Below are 18,353 nucleotides of genomic sequence, written 5' to 3'. Positions count from 1 at the left end.
CATGTGTGGCCATTATACAGTATGGAGCACTGCGTGGACATTATACAGTTTTGAGCATCATGTGTGGCCATTATACAGGATGGAGCACAGTGGGGCCATTATACAGTATGGTGCACTGTGTGGCCATAATTTTTTCTGTTTATAATTATTGTTTATGTAACAGTGTGATAAGCAGTGCTAAATGGGTGTGGTTGGGATGTGGATATGGGTGTGATTAGTTGTGAAATGGGTGTGGTCAGGGGCGTGGTCTAAAATTTGACGCTGCGCTCTTCGCTACCTCTGTTCCTCTTTGCCTTCTTCAAAAGGTATGCTTTAAGCCTCCGCAACCCTGCCTCTGGAAGTACTATGCCAAAATACCTCTGTGTGTGTACTGTGCGAAAAAGACTCTGCGAGTGCTGTGGCAAAAAGCTATGCATGTACTGTGCTAAAAAGTTTCTCTGTGTACTCTGCAGCTCTGTATGTGAGAGTACTGTGCCTAAAAAATAATTATACTCTGCCACTTTGTCTGTACAAGTTATGTGACTAAAAAATAGTTATACTCTGCACCTGTGATTGTGGTAGTAATTTGCATAAAACTAATTTTTCTAGTATGCAACTGTGTCTGTGGGAATACTGTGCCAGATAAACCTGTGTGTACACTTTTTGTGGGCGCAACAGGCCCAACAGAGTTGATGTGCAAGGCCGGATTAAAGGTGTTGTGATGAACGAGCTTGGAGAATCAATACAGTACACACATATAGTGTCCAGCATAAGATTCCACTTTAATTAAATGCGGGTGGGGTTTATATACACAGATTTCAGTAATATGCACTGTAAATGCCTTCCTTGTGACAAGGTATAATTGATGATACAGTGTTGTGAAATAGATTGGGACAATCATGCAGGCATATCCCAAGGACAAATATAAAGGTGCACTAAAACACTATAGCAGTAATTATTAGAAAATATGTGTGTGGACACTTGGCTTAAAGCTTTGTTTTTCTATTAGGCATAGAAGTGGGATGTCAGTAATGCTGATGATGATGCCATCATCACTGCTGTCCATGTTCATGGAGTACTTAAAGCAGCACAAGATGGCACACATCCCACATGGAGGCCCACTCACCCAGTCATGCGAAAGCTGAATTTCTACTATTGCTTGCCACTATTCCCACAGTCTCTCCAACATATGCAAGGTGGAGTTCCACCTTGCGGGTATGTCACATATGAAGCGGGGAGCAGTTAGCCAGAAGTAATGCTACACTGCAGACAGGCGAGCAGCAGGAGCGTGAGAATGCCAAAAGCACACATAGACGGCCAACACTTTCTGACTGGACGAGGAGACAGTGGAGGAAGAGGAGTAGTGGGATGAGACAACATTGACAGAAACAGCTGACTTAATGACTAGAGGTAGGCCTCGGCACTTTGTAGCAACTGACATAATAACTAGGGGCCGGCCACGATGCACAGTAGCAGCCAACATAATGGCTAGGGGGTGTCCTCGGCACTTTGTAGCAGCTGACATAATAGCTATCAACCGATCATGCTGTAGAGTAGCGGCCAGCTTAATGGATGGGGGCCTGGCTCGGCGCTTCTGCACCCTGCTCGCTCTTTTGCTTTTGCACTCTGCTCCCTCTTTTGCTATGCGGTTGGAGCAGCGTGACCACCACCTCTTCCTTCGAGCTGCCCATATCACTGGGAGGGCCCTGACTCCATGTGGGGTCCATGTAGGACCTCACCATCCTTCATCGCATCATCACACCTCTCCAGTCTGTCCTTAAATCTGCTGCCCTACTAATCCTCTTCTGTCCTTGCTCCACTTTTCCCCTCTGCTAATCCTTTCATTGTCTTCCAGTTCTACAGGACCACAATGTATTCATTGTGAAACAGTGCCTGGTCAGCCTGGTAAGACTGCCACCAGTTCCTCGTTTGATATAAGCATGGTCTGTTAACGGGTTTATATGGGGCCAGAAACCAGCCGAGAACATGGACGTGTGGATTCAGGGATCGAGATAATAGAGCAGCCCGAGGTTAAATTATACATTTATATATAGTTGTTTGCGCTATAGTGCACTTCCAGAGTAAGACAAAAAGGATATAAACATATGTCAGCAGAAACTAGAAAAGTCCACAGAGAAATCCACAGAAGCAGTGTTGACTCTAAGGTGGTTCGTAGGTCCACTCATCCTTGGTCAGCCATTTTGCCGTCCACTTCCGCACTTTAGCATCTGAGCTGGAATGGTCGGATAAAGCCCTCATTCCTGTAATTTGGAGGGGGCTGTCTGACCATGTGACGGACGCTTTGGCTACTAGGGAGATTCCCGCTACTCTGGAGGAGCTTATAGCTGTATCCACTCATATTGACCTCCATTTTCATGAGTGGAGGTTAGAGCGAGCCCAGTGTGGGCAGAGGTTTTGATTGGCTCCCACCTTCGCCAAACCTTTGGAATCTCTGGACCAGGCGCCCAAGTCACATGAGGCCATGGAGGTGTCGCGAGAGGGATCTAAGTCCCGGACCACTTGTGCATTCAAGGTCTGTCATGTCTGCCGGCAATCAGGACATCTTTCCACCAGATGTCCCCAGCGGTTGGGGAAACATCAGCATCTAGTGGTAGTAGGTGGAGGCGATGTTAGCATCCAAATTGTCCTTTAAGGGGACAATTACCATTGGCTCATCCTCTCATTTGGTAGAGCTTTGCGTGGGCAATTTTATGTCTTCTGCCTTCGCCCAACGTCACACAATACCTCTGGTGATGCTCGTCCAACCAGTGACCGTACAAGTGGTTAATGGGTCGACACTACCCTCACAGATAACACACCAGGCAATCCCATTTACTCTATCCATGTTGCCATCTCATCAATTGATTATATCTCTGCTCATCATTCCTGAGTGAATTGATGAGGTCCTGTTAGGGATACCTTGGCTAAGGTACCACTCTCCTCATATTGAGTGGTCCACAGGCAGGATTTTGGGATGGAGTGAATTTTGTGGGGGTAGATGTCAGAGGGAATGCGTTCAGGTTGCTACTACTGAGGTACCTGCAGATCTTTCCTCTCTCCCCAAGCAATATTGGCCCTATGCGGACGTGTTCTCCAAAAGGGCTGCAGAGACCCTTCCGCCTCACCGCTCCTATGACTGTCCTATTGACCTCTTGCCTGGTGCTGAGCCTCCCCGGGGTCAAGTCTAGCCATTGTCTCTCCCAGAGATGAAGGCAATGTCTCAGTACATCCAGGAGAATCTGGCAAGGGGATTTATTAGGAAGTCAGTGTCACCGCAAGGGGCTGGGTTCTTCTTCGTACAGAAGAAGAATGGAGAATTAAGTCCATGCATAGATTACAGGGGTCTTAACGCCATCACCATTAAGAACAAGTACCCTTTGCCCCTGATATCTGGGCTTTTTGATAAGCTTCGGGGAGCAAGGGTGTTTACTAAACTAGATCGGCGGGGTGCTTACAACCTGATTTGCATCCGTGAGGGGGACGAATGGAAGATGGCTTTTAACACCAGGGATGGGCATTATGAATATCCGGTGATGCCCTTCGGGCTCTGTAATGCCTCCTCTGTTTTCCAAGACTTTGTAAACAATATCTTCTGGGATATGCTCTCCACCTTGATTGTAGTCTACCTGGATGATATTCTCATCTACTCTACAGATATAGACTCCCACCGGAGAGATGTTTGCAAAGTCTTCGACCTCCTACGAGCAAATTCCCTCTATGCCAAGTTGGAGAAGTGTGTGTTTGAGCGGGAGTCTTTGCCTTTCCTGGGCTATATCATCTCGGCTCAAGGATTGGCTATGGATCCCGCCAAGCTACAGGCTTTGATGGACTGGCAGGAACCCCATTCTCTCAAAGCGGTGCAGCGCTTTATGGGGTTCATTAATTACTATTGCCAGTTCATTCCCCACTTCTCAACTTTGGTAGCTCCTTTGGTTGCCCTCACCAAAAAGGGAGCAAATCCCAAATTGTGGTTGGAGGAGGTCTCCAAGGCCTTCCTCTCTATTAAGTCCCACTTTGCTAGCGCTCCCATTCTACATTGCCCCGATGTAGATAAAACTTTCATAATAGAGTTGGATGCCTCATCTGTCGGTGCTGGAGCAGTCCTATTCAAAAAGGATGCTCAAGGTCGGAAGCATCCTTGCTTCTTTTTCTCTAAGACCTTCACACCGGCAGAGAGGAATTATTTCATTAGGGACAGGGAGTTGCTAGCTATAAAGTTAGCCTTCTCAGAGTGGAGACACCTCCTGGAGGGGGCTCACTTTCCCTTCCAAGTTTACACCGACCACAAGAACTTGGTCTATATTCAGACTGCCCAGCGGCTAAATTCTCGTCAGGCCAGATGGTCCCTGTTCTTCTCCCAGTTCCATTTCACCCTCCATTTTCTCTCCGGGGAGAAGAACATTCGTGCTGATGCTCTGTAGTGTCATCAGCGGAGGAGGAGGAGGAACCTCGGCTTATTGTCCCTTCTGAGAGCCTGAGGTCCGTGGCTCCAGTTTCGCTAGAATCTGTGCCCCCGGGCAAGACTTTCATGCTATCAAATTTGCGACCTGAGGTTCTCTCTTGGGCTCACTCGTCCAGGGTGGGTGGAAACTTTGGGACCAAAAGGACATCTTAGCTTTTTTGGTGAGGACGTACTGGTGGCCGCATATGGCCTGTGACGTCGGAGACTATATTCGGGCGTGTGTCTCCTGGGCCAAAAAAAAGTCTCCTTGATAACGGCCAGCTGGGTTACTTTATCCCCTGTCGGTGGCAGGCAGGCCCTGGGAGATGGTCAGGATGGACTTTGTGGTGGGCTTACCCAAGTCTCATGTCTGCACCATCATTTGGGTAATCATCGACCATTTTTCTAAAATGGTGCACTTGGTGCTGCTTCCACGGCTACCTTCTGCACGGGCCTTGGCAGTGTTGTTTCTAAAACATATTTTCTGCCTACACGGTATGCCAACTAAAATTGTCAGTGACCAGGGTCCCCAGTTTGCGTCTCGGTTCTGGAGAGAGCTTTGTCGTCTACTCAGCATCGAGTTGAATCTCTCTTCAGCATACCATCCCGAGACGAATGGGTTGCTAGAGAGTGCCAACCAGACCTTGGCCACATATCTGCAACATTTTGTTTCAGCCAGGCAGGATGACTGGGCATCCTTGCTACCGTGGGCGGAGTTTGCGCTGAACAACGCCGTAGCTGACTCCACTGGGCAGACCCCATTCCTCCTTAACTACGGTCAGCATCCGCGGGTTCCTGTGCCTATGCACATGTCTTCTGCCGACTCCAGGGTGGCAGACTGGGCTGTGGAGGCACGGGACATTTGGGACCGCACTCAGGATGCCATCTGGTCCTCCAAGGAGAGAATGAGGTCCTCTGCCGATACACATTGGCGCCCTGCACCGACCTTTGCTCCTGGCGATTTAGTGTGGCTCTCCGCCCGTAACATCAGGCTGCGAGTCCACTAAGTTTGCTACTTGGGTCCCTTCAAGGTCCTCGAACAGGGTAACCCTGTGGTCTACTGTCTGGCTCTTCCTTCACGCCTAGGTATGACCGACACCTTTCATGTGTCCCACTTAAAGCCCGTACACATGTCCCGGTTTTCTGAGTCATCTGCAGGACCATCGGGTTCGTCTATGGACAATTACGAGGTGAACGCTATCTTGGGGTGTAAGGTCGTACAAGGCAAAAACATTTTATTTGGTGGACTGGAGGGGTTATGGCCCAGAGGACAGGTCCTGGGAACCTGCTGAGCACATTCGAGCTCCTCAGCTCATTGCTGCCTTCGAGCGTAGCGAGGTCCAAGGAGGGGGGCCCTAGGAGAGGGGTAACGTTAGGTCTCGAGTTCCCACCGCTGCACAGGGGGAATCTCGAACCCACCACCATATAGTGCCGCCAACAGGTTTTTCTCCTGAACGGTGGACCCCGGGCTGCGAACGCACCTATAACAACTCATATATATATATATACACTCGGTGTGTTCCGCCAGCTGTAACACCTAGTACCTTCCGTTACATCCAGGTTTTGATTGGAGACAGTTTGTGAGTTGCAACTGGCAACATCACAAAGGTCCTGCTTCTACACGAACACCGATGTTAGGAAGATTGGATTTGCAGTGCTTACATGCCTGCGTAGTACTGATAGAGCAGCACAGAGCATCTGTCACCTGCCAGGACAGCGCTCTGACTCCACCGCCCTGACTCACCAACTGTCTCCAATCAACACCTAGATGGAACAGAAGGTACTGGGAGAGTGGATGGAAGGAGAGTGGACGGTTTTTAGAAGGCTAACAACGATCTAGCAACCAGGGCGAAACCCAAACTGCCCCTTTACCTGCACCCCCGACTACAGTGATTAAATATCTTTATATGCTTATGCAGAAAATACATATGTATGTTACCCAAAAAGAGTTAAAGGTAATAAATTGTGATTACCATAATAGTTTTTTATACTCTATTCAAAGTAATAGTCATCTACAGTATGCTTCTCAATAAATAGGGATCCCACTATAGGCAATTGAGGATATATAAAACTGTATGGCGTAAAGTTGCATACTGAATATCGTGTAATTTTCTCACAGTTTACAATAAATGTGCATGACATAGTGTGAGCAGAGTCCAAAATGTCACAACAAAGTATTTTTACATTACAAACAACAGAAGATGCATGCAATGTGGCACACGGCAATGAACTACATCTCTTTGCATGCAAACCCATCACATACACAGTGATCATCACAGATCAGTCTCAAACTTGTTTGTATTGTTTTATTCCGCCATTTCTTGTTACTTTTACATCCAATGCTGTCTTATTGACATGCACAGAGAACTTATCACTAAATACACTGAAGTCCACATTTTTAATTTTAATACAGAATACGGTATTTTCTTTTTCTGTGAGTTCTCGGTAATGACAGATGCCATGGGCATAAACAAGTTGTATGTTGTTTTTATAAATTGCGTGACATGTATCAGTAATTCATGTTTCGTCTGTACGTTTTTATTGATAGCTGACCTTTCTGTTATTTTCAGTTTTTGGCTTGTTTTCACTTACCTTGTCAACTATTATTCTTCAGGTAAATCTTTAAGGATAAAAGTGTATTTTATGAGGTGTGATGTATACATTTGATATCATTCGGGAACTACTTGTTTAATGCAAATGTGTTTCAAAATGTTATAGACTTTTATGTCGATCACTTGTATTTTAAATGGGGTCATATATGCTGTTCTCCACTGGATGTAAATGTGCCTACCGATTCTCTCCTAGTCTATCTCCTACACCTTTCCACAGTCTTACTCACTTTCCTGTATGCAAAGCTGAGCTCTGCATCTGCCAGCTCTATCTTCTCCTGTGGCAACCCCACCCACATCTCTGACATCACACTCCAAGACTTGTAGTCTAGCTCAGGCAGTTGGACAACACCAGAGTATTAATGCAGTTGACAACTGCAAAGTTGCTATACACTGCTTCATTGTTTCTGGATTCATAGAACTTTTGACAAATCCTGCACTGCTACATAACTGGGTCACCCTCCTACACTGATGGTTAGCTCTGTCGTGAACTCTTTGACAAACTGAGCACAGCTGCATCGCTGGATAACTCTGCTATACCACTGGTCAGCTCTAGTTTGGACTCTATGACAAGTTTATCTCTGCTATATCACTGAGTCAACTCTACCATATTGTTGTTTAACCCACCTCTGCTCCACCGGTTCCTCACTACTGAGTTCCTCTGTTTCCTTATGGATTACATCTCTGCTTTATTAGTTCCCATGTATCCCGTTTGTTCATTCTGTTGCCATACTGTCTCAACAGCAACTATCATTCCATCTAGATCTCCCTGCTGCACCAACATCATCTGTTCATGCTGCATAACAAATCCATGAGGATTCATGTCACCAGGTAAGACATAACACACATAATTGGTGATATGTCTGATCACTGTAGGTTCCTGCTGAAACTCCCCACGGATCATGAGAATGGAGGTCCTAAGATGGGATGGGGCTGTAATGAAGCATTTGCACTTCTGCTTTGCTTAAAGTCTATGGGACTTGTGGAGAAGGCCTTTGAATGGGGACAACAGTGCAAATGCTTTATTTCCAACCCATTGAAACGTAGGACCAGTGTCAGACTGTTGTGCCAAGGGCCCTGCAATAGCCAAACCACAGTGTCCCACTTTTTAGCTACATGCAAATGTGACATTATCCTCACTCACAAATTTATATAACAATGAAAAATGTATATAACAATTATCTGTGTGTAGATTGCTAAATGAATAAGATGCCATTTCTTGTCTACATATAGTGATTCAAATAAATTGTGCCAGGTACTGCTCATATAAGAGGGTGATGGCCCACTATTGCACAGGGGCCCACCGCAGGATTCCCTGTTCTCCTGAGGGCCAGTCCAAGCCTTCTTGAGACCCTTGTGCTTCAGAGAGTATTTTTTATTTTAGTATAGAAATGGGGAAAATTACCTTCAGGGCATCAGTGGCAACATGTTGAGGTCAAAATTCAACATGCATAGCATGGGGGTCATCATAAATAACATTAATAATTACATTGGCTGTATCAACAGCCTGACCAGTGGGTCAAATGAGCCGGACAATCATCATAAAACTGTGTTGCATTTTATGGAGGCATTTTGTATAATCTCATACAAAATTCCTGGGATTTATGCACCATCTGGAGCCAAATTTATGGAATTTTACTGAGTAAATCTTATCAGTGACGCACACATTATTATAAAAGTATTTAACTCTGAATCCGTGATTCACTGCTTCATCTATTGCTCTAGGTTCTCCACACAAATACATACATGCAAAGTTTAGAATATTTAGCACAGAGCCAAAATAATGGATGAAGCTGCTGCATGATCATATCAAGACTATGATATGTCGTGAACAAGCTGTATTATTTACACATGGCTGCGGGTGTTCTGAATCTAATAATGTCTGCAAGATCTAATGCATATCAATACAACTTTACAGATTTTTTATATATACGGTAATCTAGCAGTTCCTTTTTAAAAGGATTTATCTGCTCTACTCACAAGATTGTTTCACTAAGGTATTGTATAATAAAACTCTAAATTATGCCTTCCTTCACTTATTCCTCCTGGAAATGAATGAGTAAAATTACAGCATAACCATTCCCCTGTATCAATAGGGAGGTTTTCCACACACTCTGACAATGGCGGGGTGCAGGGGGGACCTGCGTCTTTTGTAAAGGGAAGGGTAATACCTAGTTGTACTACATTTCCTAAACAAATAACCGAGTAACATCACAATACATGGGGCTAAGAAAAAGAATGTTTCATCATTATTTTTTAACTAGATGGTGGCCCGATTCTAATGCATCGGGTATTCTAGAATATGTATATAGTTTATTTATTGGCGCAGGATTTAAATCCCACTTCGCTGATTGGTCGCACCCAGCCGGCGCGACCAATCAGCGATATTGGCGCAGGATTGAAATCCCTAATCCTTTTTGCTAGTGTGCCTCCTGTCATATTCAGCTTTGCTGGGCCACTCGGCACTTCTACATCACTACCATTGAGTCTACTGACATGTCCAGTTCTGCTGTGCCACTGAGCTCTGATACATCACCACAAGTGAGTCTGCTGCCATACCAGGCCCGCTGTACTGCTTGGCTCTCCTACATCACTACCATTAAGGTACTGTCACACTAGACGATATCGCTAGCGATCCGTGACGTTGCAGCGTCCTCGCTAGCGATATCGTCCAGTGTGACAGGCAGCAGCGATCAGGCCCCTGCTGGGAGATCGCTGGTCGGGGAAGAAAGTCCAGAACTTTATTTCGTCGCTGGACTCCCCGTAGACATCGCTGAATCGGCGTGTGTGACACCGATTCAGCGATGTCTTTGCTGGTAACCAGGGTAAACATCGGGTAACTAAGCGCAGGGCCGCGCTTAGTAACCCGATGTTTACCCTGGTTACCATCCTAAAAGTAAAAAAACAAACAGTACATACTTACCTACAGCCGTCTGTCCTCCAGCGCTGTGCTCTGCACTCCTCCTGCTCTGGCTGTGAGCGTCGGTCAGCCGGAAAGCAGAGCGGTGACGTCACCGCTCTGCTTTCTGGCTGCCCGGCGCTCACAGCCAGACCAGAGAAGCAGAGCGCCGAGGACAGACAGCGGTAGGTAAGTATGTAGCGTTTGTTTTTTTACTTTTTAGGATGGTAACCAGGGTAAACATCGGGTTACTAAGCGCGGCCCTGCGCTTAGTTACCCGATGTTTACCCTGGTTACCGGGGACCTCGGGATCGTTGGTCGCTGGAGAGCTGTCTGTGTGACAGCTCTCCAGCGACCAAACAGCGACGCTGCAGCGATCCGGATCGTTGTCGGTATCGCTGCAGCGTCGCTATGTGTGACGGTACCTTTAGTGTTCTTACTCTATCAGCTCTGATACAAGAAACGACTCTGTTTCATTTTCCTGACTCTGCTTCATCAGTCTCCCTTCCCTTCTATTTTTAGTCTACTGCTTTACTTTTCCAGTTGTCGTCCTTTCACTAAAGCATTCATTGCTACCTTTGCTACAAGTATGTCCTAAAGCAGAGCTAACAAGTCGTCTAACAAAGCACTCCCGTCAAAGTTTTTGTTCTTTTAACATATTTCAATCCAAAATTATGTGGCTTTAGGTGATGTCACTTCGACAGAGCAGCTGATTCTCTTCCACTCCGCTCTGTTGATGGGGGGGCAACTGCTGATTTCATGCTGATTGACAGCTGGCTCCCTGCTGCCTAATTGCCACTCAGTTGTCACTCAGCATGACATCAAATGTCACGCCTAGTTGAAGAGCAAAAGAGCAGAGCAGAAGAAGAAGAGCTGCTCTGTTGATGTGAAGCAACGGAATCACCAGCAGGAGCGTTCTGTGATCGCTGCCCAGAGCAACAGGCAGGTAGTAAGCAACTACCGGCCTGTCAGTTATTAGCCCCATGTGAAAAAAATTGAAATAGTCCCAGATAACACCTTTAACTTTATACACTAATAATTAAACTTTTTAATACAAATTCCAAACATTTAAAAAAAATACATTCCATGATACATTTAGTTTTGCTCGCTAATATATCAGCCTTTCCTGTATATATAACAGTGTAGTACTGTATTACATTTATACGACACATAATCACGTCTAATAATAGTAATTACTTAGCTGTAAACCTCTCTCATAATTCCTACAGCACCACATAAACTTCTTATGACCTCCATATTTATCTTCGGTTGTACAGCGGCACCCACCTGAGTAGGTTAGAGAGTAATATCTGCGATGACATGTGGGACTGAAAGAATTCACAATGTGTTGCTCCACTGAACTGACCTCACATTTTTGTCGAAGGGCTTAAAAGGTGTCTTTCCTATTGTGCGAGACAGCTTTATGGAAATGTACATTGTTTATGGACAATGTCTTTCAGCATATTGTCCAACTAGTGATTTAGGCTTCATTGGCAGGACTCACAACTGCGAAGAGTACATTATGTCATTACTTCCATAGGATGTCTACAGGCATATGTATTTTATGACTGGAAGCTTGTTTTTGCCAAAATATAAGGCTGAATAATGTGTAATATTAAATGGCAATACATAAGACGTATTATTTTTAATCAGTTTCATTGTGATATGGAAAGTTTACAACGTTGGCTGTAAATTATGTTGGCGTGCACAACAGCTGCAGGCTTATATTATACTAATCGTTAGAGATTGTTAATACTGTATTGTAAGATCGCTCTGGTTTGTGTGTGTCAGTTCTCTCCTATAATTTGCTCAAAAACTCTACTCAAAACGGAAATGAGCAGCAAACTAATTGAAAGGGTTGTCCGACTTCAGAAAAAAATGGCAATAAACAGGGAATGCTAAAAAAGTCTAAATCCTCCTTAACTCTACCGCTATTGCACAAGTAGTCTGCCGCAGGACCGGAAGTGATGACATTCTGTTCTTAAGTACATTATGTCTTTTGATCTTGTGACATCCTTTTCCAGTTTACATGATTGCTGCAGTCAATCAGTACAAAACATTCAAGATAAGAAGTATGCTAAAAAATATGTTACCAATCTTATTTTTATGGGTGTATAATTATATATACAATTAAAAATGCCAGTAGGCTATATTCACAAAACTACGTTTGCCTGCAATAGTGCAAACACTTATCCTCATCATCCAAAGTAACAGCAATAATCAGGATATTCTGAAAACTACATTATCACATCCATGTTAATAGAAATGTTATAGCTCTAAGTGATGGTTAACCCAAAATGAATATGACAATATCGAAGTCTAATAATCAGCAATAAAAATACATCAATAAATGTTCCACAGGAAAAAAAAAGAATAATAGAAAGTGATATAATAACAGCACAACCTAAATTCCAGTTTAAATGACCATAGAGGTTTTTAAAAATAAATAACAAAGTATAAAAAACAAAGAATCTTAGAAGCATGCGATAATTAGGAAATGAGAACCTTACGTGTTTCTCAACTAAACTGTGGTTTCCTCTGGGGTGAAGTCAATCAGTGGTTTCAACGGTCAGGTGAACAGGACATCATTACTTATAGCCTCAAAAAAGATTACTGGAGCTTATGTAAAATCCTTAGGTGCAATATCAATTCAGGGAACTGGATGAAAACTTTAAAGCGAACCAGTCACTAGGTTTGGCCAATATAAGATACGGTCCCACCTTTCAGGGCTGATATACAGCATTCTATAATGCTGTAGATAAGCCCCCGGTGCGACCTGTAAGATAAGAAAAGTAAGTTATATTATACTCACCCGGAGAACAGTCCGGTCCAATGGGTGTCGCAGGTGTGGGTCCAGCGCCTCCAATCTTCTTGCGATGCCACCCTCCTACTTGCTTTATGGCTCCCCGGCATCACTCTCATGCGCAGTTGTACTTATCTGCCCTGTTGAGGGCAGAGCAAAGTACTGCAGTGCGCAGGCGCCGGGCCTCTCTGACCTTTCCCGCCTGCGCACTGCAGCACTTTCCTCTTTTTTCAACAGGGCAGATAAGTACGCCTGCGCAGGAGCATGATGCTGGGGAGCCATTAAGCAAGCAGTAAGAGCGGCGATCATAATAAGATGGGAAGTGCCAGACCCGGAACTGCGACACCCATCGGACCAGACCGCCCCCCCGGGTGAGTATAGTAAAACTTATTTTTCTTATCTTTCAGGTCAGATCGGGGGCTTATCTACAGCATTATAGAATGCTGTAGATAAGCCCTGAAAGGCGGTGGCCGTATCTTATGTCGGCCAAACCTGGTGACAGGTTCCCTTTAACTTTTTGGTTTTGTGTTCATGTGAGAGAGATTAGGATTTTAAATTGTGAGCAAAAGGTAAGATCACAGCTAACTCATGCACTCTTCTCTTGCACAGTCTTCGGTGACAAGAGCATCCCCATTCAGGAACCTTCTTCCATGTTTTCATGCACCTTGCCATTTAAAAATTATATTGTATTTGGCCTGTGTGAAATTTAAGTGGGATTTCTCATTCTACTAAAGAGTTGAGAAAATAAGCAATTATTGACCCAACCAACCTGTACACCAAAACACACCACCTCCTGTCTCCATGGTTTATGATAGGACATTTGGGTCTCTCCAATTTTGATTATTTTGTAAAGATTTATGCCCATGGATTCTTACGCATTTTTTTTAATAAAATGTTATATTTTGATGCACAATACATGAATCTACCTATGAGTCTAATTAAAAGCATAAGAAAGGGAAAAATATTATTTATTTTGTATTAGAATTGGTTTTAATACTTTTTACTGTTTTAATAGAAAGCTGTTTATATTTCCACTGAATTGAATAGGACTTCTAAGAACCCTTGCTGCCTGTGCTATTTAGTAAAAATAACTTAGTAGTAAATAATTTTGTTGACTGATGTGTGTGATATGCGCATTATAAAAATTGCTTCTTGTAACTAAACCACATGCTTCTGCTGATATGTCTGCCATTTATATGATATATGTGATGGTGTGGTGCGATAAAGATGCATGTTGGAGGTGGAAAACATGACTCATAATCACATTTTTCTTTGTGGCACAGAACTAATTCTGGTTTAAAGAATTTGTCGTTTTATGTTCTATGAAGACACAAAAGAGAATAGTAAAACCAAAAACACTCAGTTTGAACAAATGTTGCAGTAATCCGCAAGTGCTAGTAAAAGATGTAAAAAACAGGGTATTTGGTTGATACGTTTTTTGCAAAAAATGTATACTAAGCTGCTCTACCAATCTTCACAGTATACCCTTATCAGAGCAGTCCTAACTAATGTATGCAATCCCTATCTGATGTATTTAAAAACCTGATCATCTGTATATAACCTGTGTGAACAGGGTTCAGAGAGGAAAAATCCATGTGTGCATACAGGGTAGAACAGCTTTTGTGCAGATAGCCCAAGAGGAGTGGTGGAACTCCCCAGTCTTGTAGACACAAGAGAACAATTATGGAAACAGGAACACATGGGCTACTTGCACAGTGAACAAGTCTGTATGATCATGTTCACACACCACCAAGAAACGTGAAGACACAAAAGAGAATAGTAAAACCAAAAACACTCAGTTTGAAAAAATGTTGCAGTAATCCGCAAGTGCTAGTAAAAGATGTAAAAAAACAGGGTATTTGGTTGATACGTTTTTTGCAAAAAATGTATACTAAGCTGCTCTACCAATCTTCACGGTATACCCTTATCAGAGCAGTCCTAACTAATGTATGCAATCCCTATCTGATGTATTTAAAAACCTGATCATCTGTATATAACCTGTGTGAACAGGGTTCAGAGAGGAAAAATCCATGTGTGCATACAGGGTAGAACAGCTTTTGTGCAGATAGCCCAAGAGGAGTGGTGGAACTCCCCAGTCTTGTAGACACAAGAGAACAATTATGGAAACAGGAACACATGGGCTACTTGCACAGTGAACAAGTCTGTATGATCATGTTCACACACCACCAAGAAACCTGAAGACACAAAAGAGAATAGTAAAACCAAAAACACTCAGTTTGAAAAAATGTTGCAGTAATCCGCAAGTGCTAGTAAAAGATGTAAAAAACAGGGTATTTGGTTGATACGTTTTTTGCAAAAAATGTATACTAAGCTGCTCTACCAATCTTCACAGTATACCCTTATCAGAGCAGTCCTAACTAATGTATGCAATCCCTATCTGATGTATTTAAAAACCTGATCATCTGTATATAACCTGTGTGAACAGGGTTCAGAGAGGAAAAATCCATGTGTGCATACAGGGTAGAACAGCTTTTGTGCAGATAGCCCAAGAGGAGTGGTGGAACTCCCCAGTCTTGTAGACACAAGAGAACAATTATGGAAACAGGAACACATGGGCTACTTGCACAGTGAACAAGTCTGTATGATCATGTTCACACACCACCAAGAAACCTGAAGACACAAAAGAGAATAGTAAAACCAAAAACACTCAGTTTGAAAAAATGTTGCAGTAATCCGCAAGTGCTAGTAAAAGATGTAAAAAACAGGGTATTTGGTTGATACGTTTTTTGCAAAAAATGTATACTAAGCTGCTCTACCAATCTTCACGGTATACCCTTATCAGAGCAGTCCTAACTAATGTATGCAATCCCTATCTGATGTATTTAAAAACCTGATCATCTGTATATAACCTGTGTGAACAGGGTTCAGAGAGGAAAAATCCATGTGTGCATACAGGGTAGAACAGCTTTTGTGCAGATAGCCCAAGAGGAGTGGTGGAACTCCCCAGTCTTGTAGACACAAGAGAACATAATTGTTCTACCCTGTATGCACACATGGATTTTTCCTCTCTGAACCCTGTTCACACAGGTTATATACAGATGATCAGGTTTTTAAATACATCAGATAGGGATTGCATACATTAGTTAGGACTGCTCTGATAAGGGTATACCGTGAAGATTGGTAGAGCAGCTTAGTATACATTTTTTGCAAAAAACGTATCAACCAAATACCCTGTTTTTTACATCTTTTACTAGCACTTGCGGATTACTGCAACATTTTTTCAAACTGAGTGTTTTTGGTTTTACTATTCTCTTTTGTGTCTTCAGGTTTCTTGGTGGTGTGTGAACATGATCATACAGACTTGTTCACTGTGCAAGTAGCCCATGTGTTCCTGTTTTATGTTCTATGTATAAAGTCAAGATTTGGAAATATTACATTAACACATTTCCTGCTCATGTACTCTAGGCAGAGGTGTATCTAGGTTTCCTGGCACATGGAGCAAGAATTCAGTTTGATGAACCCCCACCCCCCACACACATGTGAGGGAGTGACAGGGCTGTAGTCATGGCCCGCATAGGTGTCTGCTTTAGCGTGCTCTGACCACCTGCATCACATATATACAGGCTCACTTGTCTGGTTCTCCGAGGCCTCCCTTAGACGCAGAGACACTCCTTCCTTTGATCTGGCACATAAAGAGGCAGAGTCCAATGCTGCACCGTTCACATCCTTCGCTTTCCCTGTGCTCTTCCCTATGTCCTTTAGTTTGTACCCAATTCGTCTCATCTCGACTGGTACTGCAGCGTCCTCCCTGTTCAGCTTCACTACGTTCAGGTGTTCCCTTGTCCTTTCACGCCAGACGTGAGGGCATCTGCTCATGTAGAAAGCTGCCACATCTTGGAGCGACCTGCGTACTTATTCTGCTGCACTTCTGGCCCACTGGCTCTGGATGGCTGTGCTCTTTGCTTGTAACGTTACGGATCTGACCGCCCTGACTGGGTTCTATGGCCTCTACTGACTAGGAACAGGAAAACCCTGTATCTTATCCATTGTTGGCTCCTCCTATGTAAACTATATACACTTTTGTACCCCCATCCAGTGTCCAACTTGAGGTACTGTACTTTCCCTATCTACACAACATATAAATATATGTACATAGCAGCATCAGGAACATTAAATATATATAATTATATGCAATACCAACATGAGGAAAGGGAGTGGAGCATCAAACGGTCCCAGAACACCCCTTACACTCCCCCTCCTTTAGGAAATAAAACGTTTTTATTATGTACATAAGAATAATCCACCCCTACATCCAGGGGTCTGCAATATCTTATGGAAGCTGCATTTACATAAACTTTATCATTAGTGCCTAACTCCCGTATGAAACCGTATCCATGGTCAATGCTCGCATGGACTAGCTGACTGCAGGTGCGACGCCCAGCCATAGCGCCCCCTCCTGGTCAGTGTAGCTCTGCCCACACCTCCCTCTCACGCTGTTTCTTGTGTTTGATAACTCCCGCAATCCAGGCGGCCTGTCCGGGAGATGGAAACGGGCCCTCTGCCGCCTGATGAAATCGTGACGAGCCAAGAGACGAGTCACCACTGGATGGGGGTCTGACCTCCAGTGTTTGATGAGCGTGAGACAGGCCAAGAGGTGCAGGACCATTGCGCAGGGGCTTGCTCCCTGGAACGGAGGCCGAGCGACATACTGGCCTTCTAGGATGAGGGGTTGGGGCATGGGCCAGCTTTCTGGGGTCAAGGGCCGAGGTGCATTCACCATCTCCGATTCCAGCAGCTTGGCCATGCCCATCTCACGATTGCATGATCCCTCCGCAGATGCAGCTGCGCCTCCGGCTCCCGATGCTGAAGTTCCAGCTCGGAATTCATTTCCAGCACGGGATCCACCATGGCTGTCGCTATTTCCAGTCCCCGATGGTGTGGAAGCACTGGCTCCGGGCAAAGAGGTTGCAGCTCCCAAAGATGGTGTTCCGGCTCGGGCAGATGCCGGCAGCTCTCCTCCTCAGGTATAGGGGATCATTTCCAGGGAGAATTCATTGGTGACTTCTCTTAGTCTGTTGTGAATTCTGTGGCAGAGCTCCCTCCTGTGGTTACAAGTGGTACTTCGACTGGTTCTCTCTGTGAGCTTCCGTTGGTGGAGGAAAGTGGTACTGCGGCTTCTGAGTTTCCTTCCTCAGGTGATGTGGTGAAGTCGTTAGGTGCTGCTCTATTTAACTCCACCTAGTGCTTTGATCCTGGCCTCCAGTCAATGTTCTAGTATTGGACCTGTTTCCTCCTGGATCGTTCCTGTGGCCTGCTGCTCTGCATAGCTAAGTTCCTCTTTGCTATTTGTTTGCTGTTTTTTTCTGTCCAGCTTGTCAATTTGTTTTTTTCTGCTTGCTGGAAGCTCTGGGACGCAGAGGGTGTACCTCCGTGCCGTTAGTTCAGTACGGAGGGTCTTTTTGCCCCCTTTGCATGGTTTTTGTAGGGTTTTGTGTTGACCGCAAAGTTACCTTTCCTATCCTCGCTCTGTTCAGAAAGTTGGGCCTCAATTTGCTAAATCTATTTCATCTCTAAGTTTGTCTTTTCATCTTAACTCACAGTCATTATATGTGGGGGCTGCCTTTTCCTTTGGGGTATTTCTCTGAGGCAAGGTAGGCTTAT

The sequence above is a fragment of the Ranitomeya imitator genome, chromosome 6, assembly GCF_032444005.1.
Source record: "Ranitomeya imitator isolate aRanImi1 chromosome 6, aRanImi1.pri, whole genome shotgun sequence".
Taxonomy (NCBI): Eukaryota; Metazoa; Chordata; class Amphibia; order Anura; family Dendrobatidae; genus Ranitomeya; species Ranitomeya imitator.
Note: the sequence above shows the minus strand (reverse complement) of the source record.